Genomic DNA, 19,460 nt, shown 5'->3' on the forward strand with positions numbered 1-19,460 from the left:
GTAATGCAAATACATTCAGCATCACTAAGGCTGGTTGCCCTTGCTGGAGTGTAGTCAGTCACCCAGGTTACACATGGTGCTGGTCTGAAAAAGCAGTTTGGACATGTGCTTTTTTAAGAATCTGAAAAGTGGATTCAAAATGTGTCAGTCTGTAAAAGTGTTTATCACTTGCCAAAAAAAAGAGTAGTAAGTGTGCTTTCAAATTGGCAAAGAAATATCGTTTTGTGACTAATATGAAAACATGACTCTGTGTGCAAAAAGGAATTACAGGCAGAGATTTATTGCGTATTGCTCTGGTGATTTCACAGTTGCATTAGATGGAAAGGGGGAGCCATTTTTTTGTGCAGAAGCAGACTCTTAGCACACACCCAGCTGCTTACCCTGTGGAATCATGCACAGTATTCACAAGCGAGTGGGGTTTGAGGTTTCAGTCAGTAATGCAAATACATTCAGCATCACTAAGGCTGGTTGCCCTTGCTGGAGTGTAGTCAGTCACCCAGGTTACACATGGTGCTGGTCTGAAAAAGCAGTTTGGAAATGTGCTTTTTTAAGAATCTGAAAAGTGGATTCAAAATGTGTCAGTCTGTAAAAGTGTTTATCACTTGCCAAAAAAAAAGAGTAGTAAGTGTGCTTTCAAATTGGCAAAGAAATTTCGTTTTGTGACTAATATGAAAACATGACTCTGTGTGCAAAAAGGAATTACAGGCAGAGATTTATTGCGTATTGCTCTGGTGATTTCACAGTTGCATTAGATGGAAAGGGGGAGCCATTTTTTGGTGCAGAAGCAGACTCTTAGCACACACCCAGCTGCTTACCCTGTGGAATCATGCACAGTATTCACAAGCGAGTGGGGTTTGAGGTTTCAGTCAGTAATGCAAATACATTCAGCATCACTAAGGCTGGTTGCCCTTGCTGGAGTGTAGTCAGTCACCCAGGTTACACATGGTGCTGGTCTGAAAAAGCAGTTTGGACATGTGCTTTTTTAAGAATCTGAAAAGTGGATTCAAAATGTGTCAGTCTGTAAAAGTGTTTATCACGTGCCAAAAAAAAAGAGTAGTAAGTGTGCTTTCAAATTGGCAAAGAAATATCGTTTTGTGACTAATATGAAAACATGACTCTGTGTGCAAAAAGGAATTACAGGCAGAGATTTATTGCGTATTGCTCTGGTGATTTCACAGTTGCATTAGATGGAAAGGGGGAGCCATTTTTTTGTGCAGAAGCAGACTCTTAGCACACACCCAGCTGCTTACCCTGTGGAATCATGCACAGTATTCACAAGCGAGTGGGGTTTGAGGTTTCAGTCAGTAATGCAAATACATTCAGCATCACTAAGGCTGGTTGCCCTTGCTGGAGTGTAGTCAGTCACCCAGGTTACACATGGTGCTGGTCTGAAAAAGCAGTTTGGACATGTGCTTTTTTAAGAATCTGAAAAGTAGATTCATAATGTGTCAGTCTGTAAAAGTGTTTATCACTTGCCAAAAAAAAGAGTAGTAAGTGTGCTTTCAAATTGGCAAAGAAATTTCGTTTTGTGACTAATATGAAAACATGACTCTGTGTGCAAAGAGGAATTACAGGCAGAGATTTATTGCGTATTGCTCTGGTGATTTCACACTTGCATTAGATGGAAAGGGGGAGCCATTTTTTGGTGCAGAAGCAGACTCTTAGCACACACCCAGCTGCTTACCCTGTGGAATCATGCACAGTATTCACAAGCGAGTGGGGTTTGAGGTTTCAGTCAGTAATGCAAATACATTCAGCATCACTAAGGCTGGTTGCCCTTGCTGGAGTGTAGTCAGTCACCCAGGTTACACATGGTGCTGGTCTGAAAAAGCAGTTTGGACATGTGCTTTTTTAAGAATCTGAAAAGTGGATTCAAAATGTGTCAATCTGTAAAAGTATTTATCACTTGCCAAAAAAAAGAGTAGTAAGTGTGCTTTCAAATTGGCAAAGAAATTTCGTTTTGTGACTAATATGAAAACATGACTCTGTGTGCAAAAAGGAATTACAGGCAGAGATTTATTGCATATTGCTCTGGTGATTTCACAGTTGCATTAGATGGAAAGGGGGAGCCATTTTTTTGTGCAGAAGCAGACTCTTAGCACACACCCAGCTGCTTACCCTGTGGAATCATGCACAGTATTCACAAGCGAGTGGGGTTTGAGGTTTCAGTCAGTAATGCAAATACATTCAGCATCACTAAGGCTGGTTGCCCTTGCTGGAGTGTAGTCAGTCACCCAGGTTACACATGGTGCTGGTCTGAAAAAGCAGTTTGGACATGTGCTTTTTTAAGAATCTGAAAAGTGGATTCAAAATGTGTCAATCTGTAAAAGTGTTTATCACTTGCCAAAAAAAAGAGTAGTAAGTGTGCTTTCAAATTGGCAAAGAAATTTCGTTTTGTGACTAATATGAAAACATGACTCTGTGTGCAAAAAGGAATTACAGGCAGAGATTTATTGTGTATTGCTCTGGTGATTTCACAGTTGCATTAGATGGAAAGGGGGAGCCATTTTTTTGTGCAGAAGCAGACTCTTAGCACACACCCAGCTGCTTACCCTGTGGAATCATGCACAGTATTCACAAGCGAGTGGGGTTTGAGGTTTCAGTCAGTAATGCAAATACATTCAGCATCACTAAGGCTGGTTGCCCTTGCTGGAGTGTAGTCAGTCACCCAGGTTACACATGGTGCTGGTCTGAAAAAGCAGTTTGGACATGTGCTTTTTTAAGAATCTGAAAAGTTGGTTTAAAATGTGTCAGTCTGTAAAAGTGTTTATCACTTGCCAAAAAAAAGAGTAGTAAGTGTGCTTTCAAATTGGCAAAGAAATTTCGTTTTGTGACTAATATGAAAACATGACTCTGTGTGCAAAGAGGAATTACAGGCAGAGATTTATTGCGTATTGCTCTGGTGATTTCACAGTTGCATTAGATGGAAAGGGGGAGCCATTTTTTGGTGCAGAAGCAGACTCTTAGCACACACCCAGCTGCTTACCCTGTGGAATCATGCACAGTATTCACAAGCGAGTGGGGTTTGAGGTTTCAGTCAGTAATGCAAATACATTCAGCATCACTAAGGCTGGTTGCCCTTGCTGGAGTGTAGTCAGTCACCCAGGTTACACATGGTGCTGGTCTGAAAAAGCAGTTTGGACATGTGCTTTTTTAAGAATCTGAAAAGTGGATTCAAAATGTGTCAGTCTGTAAAAGTGTTTATCACTTGCCAAAAAAAAGAGTAGTAAGTGTGCTTTCAAATTGGCAAAGAAATATCGTTTTGTGACTAATATGAAAACATGACTCTGTGTGCAAAAAGAAATTACAGGCAGAGATTTATTGCGTATTGCTCTGGTGATTTCACAGTTGCATTAGATGGAAAGGGGGAGCCATTTTTTTGTGCAGAAGCAGACTCTTAGCACACACCCAGCTGCTTACCCTGTGGAATCATGCACAGTATTCACAAGCGAGTGGGGTTTGAGGTTTCAGTCAGTAATGCAAATACATTCAGCATCACTAAGGCTGGTTGCCCTTGCCGGAGTGTAGTCAGTCACCCAGGTTACACATGGTGCTGGTCTGAAAAAGCAGTTTGGAAATGTGCTTTTTTAAGAATCTGAAAAGTGGATTCAAAATGTGTCAGTCTGTAAAAGTGTTTATCACTTGCCAAAAAAAAGAGTAGTAAGTGTGCTTTCAAATTGGCAAAGAAATTTCGTTTTGTGACTAATATGAAAACATGACTCTGTGTGCAAAAAGGAATTACAGGCAGAGATTTATTGCGTATTGCTCTGGTGATTTCACAGTTGCATTAGATGGAAAGGGGGAGCCATTTTTTGGTGCAGAAGCAGACTCTTAGCACACACCCAGCTGCTTACCCTGTGGAATCATGCACAGTATTCACAAGCGAGTGGGGTTTGAGGTTTCAGTCAGTAATGCAAATACATTCAGCATCACTAAGGCTGGTTGCCCTTGCTGGAGTGTAGTCAGTCACCCAGGTTACACATGGTGCTGGTCTGAAAAAGCAGTTTGGACATGTGCTTTTTTAAGAATCTGAAAAGTGGATTCAAAATGTGTCAGTCTGTAAAAGTGTTTATCACGTGCCAAAAAAAAAGAGTAGTAAGTGTGCTTTCAAATTGGCAAAGAAATATCGTTTTGTGACTAATATGAAAACATGACTCTGTGTGCAAAAAGGAATTACAGGCAGAGATTTATTGCGTATTGCTCTGGTGATTTCACAGTTGCATTAGATGGAAAGGGGGAGCCATTTTTTTGTGCAGAAGCAGACTCTTAGCACACACCCAGCTGCTTACCCTGTGGAATCATGCACAGTATTCACAAGCGAGTGGGGTTTGAGGTTTCAGTCAGTAATGCAAATACATTCAGCATCACTAAGGCTGGTTGCCCTTGCTGGAGTGTAGTCAGTCACCCAGGTTACACATGGTGCTGGTCTGAAAAAGCAGTTTGGACATGTGCTTTTTTAAGAATCTGAAAAGTGGATTCATAATGTGTCAGTCTGTAAAAGTGTTTATCACTTGCCAAAAAAAAGAGTAGTAAGTGTGCTTTCAAATTGGCAAAGAAATTTCGTTTTGTGACTAATATGAAAACATGACTCTGTGTGCAAAGAGGAATTACAGGCAGAGATTTATTGCGTATTGCTCTGGTGATTTCACACTTGCATTAGATGGAAAGGGGGAGCCATTTTTTGGTGCAGAAGCAGACTCTTAGCCCACACCCAGCTGCTTACCCTGTGGAATCATGCACAGTATTCACAAGCGAGTGGGGTTTGAGGTTTCAGTCAGTAATGCAAATACATTCAGCATCACTAAGGCTGGTTGCCCTTGCTGGAGTGTAGTCAGTCACTCAGGTTACACATGGTGCTGGTCTGAAAAAGCAGTTTGGACATGTGCTTTTTTAAGAATCTAAAAAGTGGATTCAAAATGTGTCAGTCTGTAAAAGTGTTTATCACTTGCCAAAAAAAAGAGTAGTAAGTGTGCTTTCAAATTGGCAAAGAAATTTCGTTTTGTGACTAATATGAAAACATGACTCTGTGTGCAAAGAGGAATTACAGGCAGAGATTTATTGCGTATTGCTCTGGTGATTTCACAGTTGCATTAGATGGAAAGGGGGAGCCATTTTTTTGGTGCAGAAGCAGACTCTTAGCACACACCCAGCTGCTTACCCTGTGGAATCATGCACAGTATTCACAAGCGAGTGGGGTTTGAGGTTTCAGTCAGTAATGCAAATACATTCAGCATCACTAAGGCTGGTTGCCCTTGCTGGAGTGTAGTCAGTCACCCAGGTTACACATGGTGCTGGTCTGAAAAAGCAGTTTGGACATGTGCTTTTTTAAGAATCTGAAAAGTTGGTTTAAAATGTGTCAGTCTGTAAAAGTGTTTATCACTTGCCAAAAAAAAGAGTAGTAAGTGTGCTTTCAAATTGGCAAAGAAATTTCGTTTTGTGACTAATATGAAAACATGACTCTGTGTGCAAAGAGGAATTACAGGCAGAGATTTATTGCGTATTGCTCTGGTGATTTCACAGTTGCATTAGATGGAAAGGGGGAGCCATTTTTTTGTGCAGAAGCAGACTCTTAGCACACACCCAGCTGCTTACCCTGTGGAATCATGCACAGTATTCACAAGCGAGTGGGGTTTAAGGTTTCAGTCAGTAATGCAAATACATTCAGCATCACTAAGGCTGGTTGCCCTTGCTGGAGTGTAGTCAGTCACCCAGGTTACACATGGTGCTGGTCTGAAAAAGCAGTTTGGACATGTGCTTTCTTAAGAATCTGAAAAGTGGATTCAAAATGTGTCAGTCTGTAAAAGTGTTTATCACTTGCCAAAAAAAAGAGTAGTAAGTGTGCTTTCAAATTGGCAAAGAAATTTCGTTTTGTGACTAATATGAAAACATGACTCTGTGTGCAAAAAGGAATTACAGGCAGAGATTTATTGCGTATTGCTCTAGTGATTTCACAGTTGCATTAGATGGAAAGGGGGAGCCATTTTTTGGTGCAGAAGCAGACTCTTAGCACACACCCAGCTGCTTACCCTGTGGAATCATGCACAGTATTCACAAGCGAGTGGGGTTTGAGGTTTCAGTCAGTAATGCAAATACATTCAGCATCACTAAGGCTGGTTGCCCTTGCTGGAGTGTAGTCAGTCACCCAGGTTACACATGGTGCTGGTCTGAAAAAGCAGTTTGGACATGTGCTTTTTTAAGAATCTGAAAAGTGGATTCAAAATGTGTCAATCTGTAAAAGTGTTTATCACTTGCCAAAAAAAAGAGTAGTAAGTGTGCTTTCAAATTGGCAAAGAAATTTCGTTTTGTGACTAATATGAAAACATGACTCTGTGTGCAAAAAGGAATTACAGGCAGAGATTTATTGTGTATTGCTCTGGTGATTTCACAGTTGCATTAGATGGAAAGGGGGAGCCATTTTTTTGTGCAGAAGCAGACTCTTAGCACACACCCAGCTGCTTACCCTGTGGAATCATGCACAGTATTCACAAGCGAGTGGGGTTTGAGGTTTCAGTCAGTAATGCAAATACATTCAGCATCACTAAGGCTGGTTGCCCTTGCTGGAGTGTAGTCAGTCACCCAGGTTACACATGGTGCTGGTCTGAAAAAGCAGTTTGGACATGTGCTTTTTTAAGAATCTGAAAAGTTGGTTTAAAATGTGTCAGTCTGTAAAAGTGTTTATCACTTGCCAAAAAAAAGAGTAGTAAGTGTGCTTTCAAATTGGCAAAGAAATTTCGTTTTGTGACTAATATGAAAACATGACTCTGTGTGCAAAGAGGAATTACAGGCAGAGATTTATTGCGTATTGCTCTGGTGATTTCACAGTTGCATTAGATGGAAAGGGGGAGCCATTTTTTGGTGCAGAAGCAGACTCTTAGCACACACCCAGCTGCTTACCCTGTGGAATCATGCACAGTATTCACAAGCGAGTGGGGTTTGAGGTTTCAGTCAGTAATGCAAATACATTCAGCATCACTAAGGCTGGTTGCCCTTGCTGGAGTGTAGTCAGTCACCCAGGTTACACATGGTGCTGGTCTGAAAAAGCAGTTTGGACATGTGCTTTTTTAAGAATCTGAAAAGTGGATTCAAAATGTGTCAGTCTGTAAAAGTGTTTATCACTTGCCAAAAAAAAGAGTAGTAAGTGTGCTTTCAAATTGGCAAAGAAATATCGTTTTGTGACTAATATGAAAACATGACTCTGTGTGCAAAAAGGAATTACAGGCAGAGATTTATTGCGTATTGCTCTGGTGATTTCACAGTTGCATTAGATGGAAAGGGGGAGCCATTTTTTTGTGCAGAAGCAGACTCTTAGCACACACCCAGCTGCTTACCCTGTGGAATCATGCACAGTATTCACAAGCGAGTGGGGTTTGAGGTTTCAGTCAGTAATGCAAATACATTCAGCATCACTAAGGCTGGTTGCCCTTGCTGGAGTGTAGTCAGTCACCCAGGTTACACATGGTGCTGGTCTGAAAAAGCAGTTTGGACATGTGCTTTTTTAAGAATCTGAAAAGTGGATTCATAATGTGTCAGTCTGTAAAAGTGTTTATCACTTGCCAAAAAAAAGAGTAGTAAGTGTGCTTTCAAATTGGCAAAGAAATTTCGTTTTGTGACTAATATGAAAACATGACTCTGTGTGCAAAGAGGAATTACAGGAAGAGATTTATTGCGTATTGCTCTGGTGATTTCACACTTGCGTTAGATGGAAAGGGGGAGCCATTTTTTGGTGCAGAAGCAGACTCTTAGCACACACCCAGCTGCTTACCCTGTGGAATCATGCACAGTATTCACAAGCGAGTGGGGTTTGAGGTTTCAGTCAGTAATGCAAATACATTCAGCATCACTAAGGTTGGTTGCCCGTGCTGGAGTGTAGTCAGTCACCCAGGTTACACATGGTGCTGGTCTGAAAAAGCAGTTTGGAAATGTGCTTTTTTAAGAATCTGAAAAGTGGATTCAAAATGTGTCAGTCTTTAAAAGTGTTTATCACTTGCCAAAAAAAAGAGTAGTAAGTGTGCTTTCAAATTGGCAAAGAAATTTCGTTTTGTGACTAATATGAAAACATGACTCTGTGTGCAAAAAGGAATTACAGGCAGAGATTTATTGCGTATTGCTCTGGTGATTTCACAGTTGCATTAGATGGAAAGGGGGAGCCATTTTTTGGTGCAGAAGCAGACTCTTAGCACACACCCAGCTGCTTACCCTGTGGAATCATGCACAGTATTCACAAGCGAGTGGGGTTTGAGGTTTCAGTCAGTAATGCAAATACATTCAGCATCACTAAGGCTGGTTGCCCTTGCTGGAGTGTAGTCAGTCACCCAGGTTACACATGGGTCTGGTCTGAAAAAGCAGTTTGGACATGTGCTTTTTTAAGAATCTGAAAAGTGGATTCAAAATGTGTCAGTCTGTTAAAGTGTTTATCACTTGCCAAAAAAAAGAGTAGTAAGTGTGCTTTCAAATAGGCAAAGAAATTTCGTTTTGTGACTAATATGAAAACATGACTCTGTGTGCAAAGAGGAATTACAGGCAGAGATTTATTGCGTATTGCTCTGGTGATTTCACAGTTGCATTAGATGGAAAGGGGGAGCCATTTTTTGGTGCAGAAGCAGACTCTTAGCACACACCCAGCTGCTTACCCTGTGGAATCATGCACAGTATTCACAAGCGAGTGGGGTTTGAGGTTTCAGTCAGTAATGCAAATACATTCAGCATCACTAAGGCTGGTTGCCCTTGCTGGAGTGTAGTCAGTCACCCAGGTTACACATGGTGCTGGTCTGAAAAAGCAGTTTGGACATGTGCTTTTTTTAGAATCTGAAAAGTGGATTCAAAATGTGTCAGTCTGTAAAAGTGTTTATCACTTGCCAAAAAAAAGAGTAGTAAGTGTGCTTTCAAATTGGCAAAGAAATATCGTTTTGTGACTAATATGAAAACATGACTCTGTGTGCAAAAAGGAATTACAGGCAGAGATTTATTGCGTATTGCTCTGGTGATTTCACAGTTGCATTAGATGGAAAGGGGGAGCCATTTTTTTGTGCAGAAGCAGACTCTTAGCACACACCCAGCTGCTTACCCTGTGGAATCATGCACAGTATTCACAAGCGAGTGGGGTTTGAGGTTTCAGTCAGTAATGCAAATACATTCAGCATCACTAAGGCTGGTTGCCCTTGCTGGAGTGTAGTCAGTCACCCAGGTTACACATGGTGCTGGTCTGAAAAAGCAGTTTGGACATGTGCTTTTTTAAGAATCTGAAAAGTGGATTCATAATGTGTCAGTCTGTAAAAGTGTTTATCACTTGCCAAAAAAAAGAGTAGTAAGTGTGCTTTCAAATTGGCAAAGAAATTTCGTTTTGTGACTAATATGAAAACATGACTCTGTGTGCAAAGAGGAATTACAGGCAGAGATTTATTGCGTATTGCTCTGGTGATTTCACACTTGCATTAGATGGAAAGGCGGAGCCATTTTTTGGTGCAGAAGCAGACTCTTAGCCCACACCCAGCTGCTTACCCTGTGGAATCATGCACAGTATTCACAAGCGAGTGGGGTTTGAGGTTTCAGTCAGTAATGCAAATACATTCAGCATCACTAAGGCTGGTTGCCCTTGCTGGAGTGTAGTCAGTCACTCAGGTTACACATGGTGCTGGTCTGAAAAAGCAGTTTGGACATGTGCTTTTTTAAGAATCTAAAAAGTGGATTCAAAATGTGTCAGTCTGTAAAAGTGTTTATCACTTGCCAAAAAAAAGAGTAGTAAGTGTGCTTTCAAATTGGCAAAGAAATTTCGTTTTGTGACTAATATGAAAACATGACTCTGTGTGCAAAGAGGAATTACAGGCAGAGATTTATTGCGTATTGCTCTGGTGATTTCACAGTTGCATTAGATGGAAAGGGGGAGCCATTTTTTTGGTGCAGAAGCAGACTCTTAGCACACACCCAGCTGCTTACCCTGTGGAATCATGCACAGTATTCACAAGCGAGTGGGGTTTGAGGTTTCAGTCAGTAATGCAAATACATTCAGCATCACTAAGGCTGGTTGCCCTTGCTGGAGTGTAGTCAGTCACCCAGGTTACACATGGTGCTGGTCTGAAAAAGCAGTTTGGACATGTGCTTTTTTAAGAATCTGAAAAGTTGGTTTAAAATGTGTCAGTCTGTAAAAGTGTTTATCACTTGCCAAAAAAAAGAGTAGTAAGTGTGCTTTCAAATTGGCAAAGAAATTTCGTTTTGTGACTAATATGAAAACATGACTCTGTGTGCAAAGAGGAATTACAGGCAGAGATTTATTGCGTATTGCTCTGGTGATTTCACAGTTGCATTAGATGGAAAGGGGGAGCCATTTTTTTGTGCAGAAGCAGACTCTTAGCACACACCCAGCTGCTTACCCTGTGGAATCATGCACAGTATTCACAAGCGAGTGGGGTTTAAGGTTTCAGTCAGTAATGCAAATACATTCAGCATCACTAAGGCTGGTTGCCCTTGCTGGAGTGTAGTCAGTCACCCAGGTTACACATGGTGCTGGTCTGAAAAAGCAGTTTGGACATGTGCTTTCTTAAGAATCTGAAAAGTGGATTCAAAATGTGTCAGTCTGTAAAAGTGTTTATCACTTGCCAAAAAAAAGAGTAGTAAGTGTGCTTTCAAATTGGCAAAGAAATTTCGTTTTGTGACTAATATGAAAACATGACTCTGTGTGCAAAAAGGAATTACAGGCAGAGATTTATTGCGTATTGCTCTAGTGATTTCACAGTTGCATTAGATGGAAAGGGGGAGCCATTTTTTGGTGCAGAAGCAGACTCTTAGCACACACCCAGCTGCTTACCCTGTGGAATCATGCACAGTATTCACAAGCGAGTGGGGTTTGAGGTTTCAGTCAGTAATGCAAATACATTCAGCATCACTAAGGCTGGTTGCCCTTGCTGGAGTGTAGTCAGTCACCCAGGTTACACATGGTGCTGGTCTGAAAAAGCAGTTTGGACATGTGCTTTTTTAAGAATCTGAAAAGTGGATTCAAAATGTGTCAATCTGTAAAAGTGTTTATCACTTGCCAAAAAAAAGAGTAGTAAGTGTGCTTTCAAATTGGCAAAGAAATTTCGTTTTGTGACTAATATGAAAACATGACTCTGTGTGCAAAAAGGAATTACAGGCAGAGATTTATTGTGTATTGCTCTGGTGATTTCACAGTTGCATTAGATGGAAAGGGGGAGCCATTTTTTTGTGCAGAAGCAGACTCTTAGCACACACCCAGCTGCTTACCCTGTGGAATCATGCACAGTATTCACAAGCGAGTGGGGTTTGAGGTTTCAGTCAGTAATGCAAATACATTCAGCATCACTAAGGCTGGTTGCCCTTGCTGGAGTGTAGTCAGTCACCCAGGTTACACATGGTGCTGGTCTGAAAAAGCAGTTTGGACATGTGCTTTTTTAAGAATCTGAAAAGTTGGTTTAAAATGTGTCAGTCTGTAAAAGTGTTTATCACTTGCCACAAAAAAGAGTAGTAAGTGTGCTTTCAAATTGGCAAAGAAATTTCGTTTTGTGACTAATATGAAAACATGACTCTGTGTGCAAAGAGGAATTACAGGCAGAGATTTATTGCGTATTGCTCTGGTGATTTCACAGTTGCATTAGATGGAAAGGGGGAGCCATTTTTTGGTGCAGAAGCAGACTCTTAGCACACACCCAGCTGCTTACCCTGTGGAATCATGCACAGTATTCACAAGCGAGTGGGGTTTGAGGTTTCAGTCAGTAATGCAAATACATTCAGCATCACTAAGGCTGGTTGCCCTTGCTGGAGTGTAGTCAGTCACCCAGGTTACACATGGTGCTGGTCTGAAAAAGCAGTTTGGACATGTGCTTTTTTAAGAATCTGAAAAGTGGATTCAAAATGTGTCAGTCTGTAAAAGTGTTTATCACTTGCCAAAAAAAAGAGTAGTAAGTGTGCTTTCAAATTGGCAAAGAAATATCGTTTTGTGACTAATATGAAAACATGACTCTGTGTGCAAAAAGGAATTACAGGCAGAGATTTATTGCGTATTGCTCTGGTGATTTCACAGTTGCATTAGATGGAAAGGGGGAGCCATTTTTTTGTGCAGAAGCAGACTCTTAGCACACACCCAGCTGCTTACCCTGTGGAATCATGCACAGTATTCACAAGCGAGTGGGGTTTGAGGTTTCAGTCAGTAATGCAAATACATTCAGCATCACTAAGGCTGGTTGCCCTTGCTGGAGTGTAGTCAGTCACCCAGGTTACACATGGTGCTGGTCTGAAAAAGCAGTTTGGACATGTGCTTTTTTAAGAATCTGAAAAGTGGATTCATAATGTGTCAGTCTGTAAAAGTGTTTATCACTTGCCAAAAAAAAGAGTAGTAAGTGTGCTTTCAAATTGGCAAAGAAATTTCGTTTTGTGACTAATATGAAAACATGACTCTGTGTGCAAAGAGGAATTACAGGCAGAGATTTATTGCGTATTGCTCTGGTGATTTCACACTTGCGTTAGATGGAAAGGGGGAGCCATTTTTTGGTGCAGAAGCAGACTCTTAGCACACACCCAGCTGCTTACCCTGTGGAATCATGCACAGTATTCACAAGCGAGTGGGGTTTGAGGTTTCAGTCAGTAATGCAAATACATTCAGCATCACTAAGGCTGGTTGCCCTTGCTGGAGTGTAGTCAGTCACCCAGGTTACACATGGTGCTGGTCTGAAAAAGCAGTTTGGACATGTGCTTTTTTAAGAATCTGAAAAGTGGATTCAAAATGTGTCAGTCTGTTAAAGTGTTTATCACTTGCCAAAAAAAAGAGTAGTAAGTGTGCTTTCAAATTGGCAAAGAAATTTCGTTTTGTGACTAATATGAAAACATGACTCTGTGTGCAAAGAGGAATTACAGGCAGAGATTTATTGCGTATTGCTCTGGTGATTTCACAGTTGCATTAGATGGAAAGGGGGAGCCATTTTTTGGTGCAGAAGCAGACTCTTAGCACACACCCAGCTGCTTACCCTGTGGAATCATGCACAGTATTCACAAGCGAGTGGGGTTTGAGGTTTCAGTCAGTAATGCAAATACATTCAGCATCACTAAGGCTGGTTGCCCTTGCTGGAGTGTAGTCAGTCACCCAGGTTACACATGGTGCTGGTCTGAAAAAGCAGTTTGGACATGTGCTTTTTTAAGAATCTGAAAAGTGGATTCAAAATGTGTCAGTCTGTAAAAGTGTTTATCACTTGCCAAAAAAAAGAGTAGTAAGTGTGCTTTCAAATTGGCAAAGAAATATCGTTTTGTGACTAATATGAAAACATGACTCTGTGTGCAAAAAGGAATTACAGGCAGAGATTTATTGCGTATTGCTCTGGTGATTTCACAGTTGCATTAGATGGAAAGGGGGAGCCATTTTTTTGTGCAGAAGCAGACTCTTAGCACACACCCAGCTGCTTACCCTGTGGAATCATGCACAGTATTCACAAGCGAGTGGGGTTTGAGGTTTCAGTCAGTAATGCAAATACATTCAGCATCACTAAGGCTGGTTGCCCTTGCTGGAGTGTAGTCAGTCACCCAGGTTACACATGGTGCTGGTCTGAAAAAGCAGTTTGGACATGTGCTTTTTTAAGAATCTGAAAAGTGGATTCATAATGTGTCAGTCTGTAAAAGTGTTTATCACTTGCCAAAAAAAAGAGTAGTAAGTGTGCTTTCAAATTGGCAAAGAAATTTCGTTTTGTGACTAATATGAAAACATGACTCTGTGTGCAAAGAGGAATTACAGGCAGAGATTTATTGCGTATTGCTCTGGTGATTTCACACTTGCATTAGATGGAAAGGGGGAGCCATTTTTTGGTGCAGAAGCAGACTCTTAGCACACACCCAGCTGCTTACCCTGTGGAATCATGCACAGTATTCACAAGCGAGTGGGGTTTGAGGTTTCAGTCAGTAATGCAAATACATTCAGCATCACTAAGGTTGGTTGCCCGTGCTGGAGTGTAGTCAGTCACCCAGGTTACACATGGTGCTGGTCTGAAAAAGCAGTTTGGAAATGTGCTTTTTTAAGAATCTGAAAAGTGGATTCAAAATGTGTCAGTCTTTAAAAGTGTTTATCACTTGCCAAAAAAAAGAGTAGTAAGTGTGCTTTCAAATTGGCAAAGAAATTTCGTTTTGTGACTAATATGAAAACATGACTCTGTGTGCAAAGAGGAATTACAGGCAGAGATTTATTGCATATTGCTCTGGTGATTTCACAGTTGCATTAGATGGAAAGGGGGAGCCATTTTTTTGTGCAGAAGCAGACTCTTAGCCCACACCCAGCTGCTTACCCTGTGGAATCATGCACAGTATTCACAAGTAAGTGGGGTTTGAGGTTTCAGTCAGTAATGCAAATACATTCAGCATCACTAAGGCTGGTTGCCCTTGCTGGAGTGTAGTCAGTCACCCAGGTTACACATGGTGCTGGTGTGAAAAAGCAGTTTGGACATGTGCTTTTTTAAGAATCTAAAAAGTGGATTCAAAATGTGTCAGTCTGTAAAAGTGTTTATCACTTGCCAAAAAAAAGAGTAGTAAGTGTGCTTTCAAATTGGCAAAGAAATTTCGTTTTGTGACTAATATGAAAACATGACTCTGTGTGCAAAGAGGAATTACAGGCAGAGATTTATTGCGTATTGCTCTGGTGATTTCACAGTTGCATTAGATGGAAAGGGGGAGCCATTTTTTGGTGCAGAAGCAGACTCTTAGCACACACCCAGCTGCTTACCCTGTGGAATCATGCACAGTATTCACAAGCGAGTGGGGTTTGAGGTTTCAGTCAGTAATGCAAATACATTCAGCATCACTAAGGCTGGTTGCCCTTGCTGGAGTGTAGTCAGTCACCCAGGTTACACATGGTGCTGGTCTGAAAAAGCAGTTTGGACATGTGCTTTTTTAAGAATCTGAAAAGTGGATTCAAAATGTGTCAGTCTGTAAAAGTGTTTATCACTTGCCAAAAAAAAGAGTAGTAAGTGTGCTTTCAAATTGGCAAAGAAATATCGTTTTGTGACTAATATGAAAACATGACTCTGTGTGCAAAAAGGAATTACAGGCAGAGATTTATTGCGTATTGCTCTGGTGATTTCACAGTTGCATTAGATGGAAAGGGGGAGCCATTTTTTTGTGCAGAAGCAGACTCTTAGCACACACCCAGCTGCTTACCCTGTGGAATCATGCACAGTATTCACAAGCGAGTGGGGTTTGAGGTTTCAGTCAGTAATGCAAATACATTCAGCATCACTAAGGCTGGTTGCCCTTGCTGGAGTGTAGTCAGTCACCCAGGTTACACATGGTGCTGGTCTGAAAAAGCAGTTTGGACATGTGCTTTTTTAAGAATCTGAAAAGTGGATTCATAATGTGTCAGTCTGTAAAAGTGTTTATCACTTGCCAAAAAAAAGAGTAGTAAGTGTGCTTTCAAATTGGCAAAGAAATTTCGTTTTGTGACTAATATGAAAACATGACTCTGTGTGCAAAGAGGAATTACAGGCAGAGATTTATTGCGTATTGCTCTGGTGATTTCACACTTGCATTAGATGGAAAGGGGGAGCCATTTTTTGGTGCAGAAGCAGACTCTTAGCACACACCCAGCTGCTTACCCTGTGGAATCATGCACAGTATTCACAAGCGAGTGGGGTTTGAGGTTTCAGTCAGTAATGCAAATACATTCAGCATCACTAAGGTTGGTTGCCCGTGCTGGAGTGTAGTCAGTCACCCAGGTTACACATGGTGCTGGTCTGAAAAAGCAGTTTGGAAATGTGCTTTTTTAAGAATCTGAAAAGTGGATTCAAAATGTGTCAGTCTTTAAAAGTGTTTATCACTTGCCAAAAAAAAGAGTAGTAAGTGTGCTTTCAAATTGGCAAAGAAATATCGTTTTGTGACTAATATGAAAACATGACTCTGTGTGCAAAAAGGAATTACAGGCAGAGATTTATTGCGTATTGCTCTGGTGATTTCACAGTTGCATTAGATGGAAAGGGGGAGCCATTTTTTTGTGCAGAAGCAGACTCTTAGCACACACCCAGCTGCTTACCCTGTGGAATCATGCACAGTATTCACAAGCGAGTGGGGTTTGATGTTTCAGTCAGTAATGCAAATACATTCAGCATCACTAAGGCTGGTTGCCCTTGCTGGAGTGTAGTCAGTCACCTAGGTTACACATGGTGCTGGTCTGAAAAAGCAGTTTGGACATGTGCTTTTTTAAGAATCTGAAAATTGGATTCATAATGTGTCAGTCTGTAAAAGTGTTTATCACTTGCCAAAAAAAAGAGTAGTAAGTGTGCTTTCAAATTGGCAAAGAAATTTCGTTTTGTGACTAATATGAAAACATGACTCTGTGTGCAAAGAGGAATTACAGGCAGAGATTTATTGCGTATTGCTCTGGTGATTTCACACTTGCATTAGATGGAAAGGGGGAGCCATTTTTTGGTGCAGAAGCAGACTCTTAGCACACACCCAGCTGCTTACCCTGTGGAATCATGCACAGTATTCACAAGCGAGTGGGGTTTGAGGTTTCAGTCAGTAATGCAAATACATTCAGCATCACTAAGGCTGGTTGCCCTTGCTGGAGTGTAGTCAGTCACCCAGGTTACACATGGTGCTGGTCTGAAAAAGCAGTTTGGACATGTGCTTTTTTAAGAATCTGAAAAGTGGATTCATAATGTGTCAGTCTGTAAAAGTGTTTATCACTTGCCAAAAAAAAGAGTAGTAAATGTGCTTTCAAGTTGGCAAAGAAATTTCGTTTTGTGACTAATATGAAAACATGACTCTGTGTGCAAAGAGGAATTACAGGCAGAGATTTATTGCATATTGCTCTGGTGATTTCACAGTTGCATTAGATGGAAAGGGGGAGCCATTTTTTTGTGCAGAAGCAGACTCTTAGCACACACCCAGCTGCTTACCCTGTGGAATCATGCACAGTATTCACAAGCGAGTGGGGTTTGAGGTTTCAGTCAGTAATGCAAATACATTCAGCATCACTAAGGCTGGTTGCCCTTGCTGGAGTGTAGTCAGTCACCCAGGTTACACATGGTGCTGGTCTGAAAAAGCAGTTTGGACATGTGCTTTTTTAAGAATCTAAAAAGTGGATTCAAAATGTGTCAGTCTGTAAAAGTGTTTATCACTTGCCAAAAAAAAGAGTAGTAAGTGTGCTTTCAAATTGGCAAAGAAATTTCGTTTTGTGACTAATATGAAAACATGACTCTGTGTGCAAAGAGGAATTACAGGCAGAGATTTATTATGTATTGCTCTGGTGATTTCACAGTTGCATTAGATGGAAAGGGGGAGCCATTTTTTTGGTGCAGAAGCAGACTCTTAGCACACACCCAGCTGCTTACCCTGTGGAATCATGCACAGTATTCACAAGCGAATACATTCAGCATCACTAAGGCTGGTTGCCCTTGCTGGAGTGTGGTCAGTCACCCAGGTTACACATGGTGCTGGTCTGAAAAAGCAGTTTGGACATGTGCTTTTTTAAGAATCTGAAAAGTGGATTCATAATGTGTCAGTCTGTAAACGTGTTTATCACTTGCCAAAAAAAAGAGTAGTAAGTGTGCTTTCAAATTGGCAAAGAAATTTCGTTTTGTGACTAATATGAAAACATGACTCTGTGTGCAAAGAGGAATTACAGGCAGAGATTTATTGCGTATTGCTCTGGTGATTTCACACTTGCATTAGATGGAAAGGGGGAGCCATTTTTTGGTGCAGAAGCAGACTCTTAGCACACACCCTGCTGCTTACCCTGTGGAATCATGCACAGTATTCACAAGCGAGTGGGGTTTGAGGTTTCAGTCAGTAATGCAAATACATTCAGCATCACTAAGGCTGGTTGCCCTTGCTGGAGTGTAGTCAGTCACCCAGGTTACACATGGTGCTGGTCTGAAAAAGCAGTTTGGACACGTGCTTTTTTAAGAATCTGAAAAGTGGATTCATAATGTGTCAGTCTGTAAAAGTGTTTATCACTTGCCAAAAAAAAGAGTAGTAAGTGTGCTTTCAAATTGGCAAAGAAATTTCGTTTTGTGACTAATATGAAAACATGACTCTGTGTGCAAAGAGGAATTACAGGCAGAGATTTATTGCATATTGCTCTGGTGATTTCACAGTTGCATTAGATGGAAAGGGGGAGCCATTTTTTTGTGCAGAAGCAGACTCTTAGCACACACCCAGCTGCTTACCCTGTGGAATCATGCACAGTATTCACAAGCGAGTGGGGTTTGAGGTTTCAGTCAGTAATGCAAATACATTCAGCATCACTAAGGCTGGTTGCCCTTGCTGGAGTGTAGTCAGTCACCCAGGTTACACATGGTGCTGGTCTGAAAAAGCAGTTTGGACATGTGCTTTTTTAAGAATCTAAAAAGTGGATTCAAAATGTGTCAGTCTGTAAAAGTGTTTATCACTTGCCAAAAAAAAGAGTAGTAGGTGTGCTTTCAAATTGGCAAAGAAATTTCGTTTTGTGACTAATATGAAAACATGACTCTGTGTGCAAAGAGGAATTACAGGCAGAGATTTATTGCGTATTGCTCTGGTGATTTCACAGTTGCATTAGATGGAAAGGGGGAGCCATTTTTTGGTGCAGAAGCAGACTCTTAGCACACACCCAGCTGCTTACCCTGTGGAATCATGCACAGTATTCACAAGCGAGTGGAGTTTAAGGTTTCAGTCAGTAATGCAAATACATTCAGCATCACTAAGGCTGGTTGCCCTTGCTGGAGTGTAGTCAGTCACCCAGGTTACACATGGTGCTGGTCTGAAAAAGCAGTTTGGACATGTGCTTTTTTAAGAATCTGAAAAGTGGATTCAAAATGTGTCAGTCTGTAAAAGTGTTTATCACTTGCCAAAAAAAAGAGTAGTAAGTGTGCTTTCAAATTGGCAAAGAAATTTCGTTTTGTGACTAATATGAAAACATGACTCTGTGTGCAAAAAGGAATTACAGGCAGAGATTTATTGCGTATTGCTCTAGTGATTTCACAGTTGCATTAGATGGAAAGGGGGAGCCATTTTTTGGTGCAGAAGCAGACTCTTAGCACACACCCAGCTGCTTACCCTGTGGAATCATGCACAGTATTCACAAGCGAGTGGGGCTTGAGGTTTCAGTCAGTAATGCAAATACATTCAGCATCACTAAGGCTGGTTGCCCTTGCTGGAGTGTAGTCAGTCACCCAGGTTACACATGGTGCTGGTGTGAAAAAGCAGTTTGGACATGTGCTTTTTTAAGAATCTAAAAAGTGGATTCAAAATGTGTCAGTCTGTAAAAGTGTTTATCACTTGCCAAAAAAAAGAGTAGTAAGTGTGCTTTCAAATTGGCAAAGAAATTTCGTTTTGTGACTAATATGAAAACATGACTCTGTGTGCAAAGAGGAATTACAGGCAGAGATTTATTGCGTATTGCTCTGGTGATTTCACAGTTGCATTAGATGGAAAGGGGGAGCCATTTTTTGGTGCAGAAGCAGACTCTTAGCACACACCCAGCTGCTTACCCTGTGGAA

This window comes from Triturus cristatus, chromosome 4_2 (assembly GCF_964204655.1).
Source record: "Triturus cristatus chromosome 4_2, aTriCri1.1, whole genome shotgun sequence".
Taxonomy (NCBI): domain Eukaryota; kingdom Metazoa; phylum Chordata; class Amphibia; order Caudata; family Salamandridae; genus Triturus; species Triturus cristatus.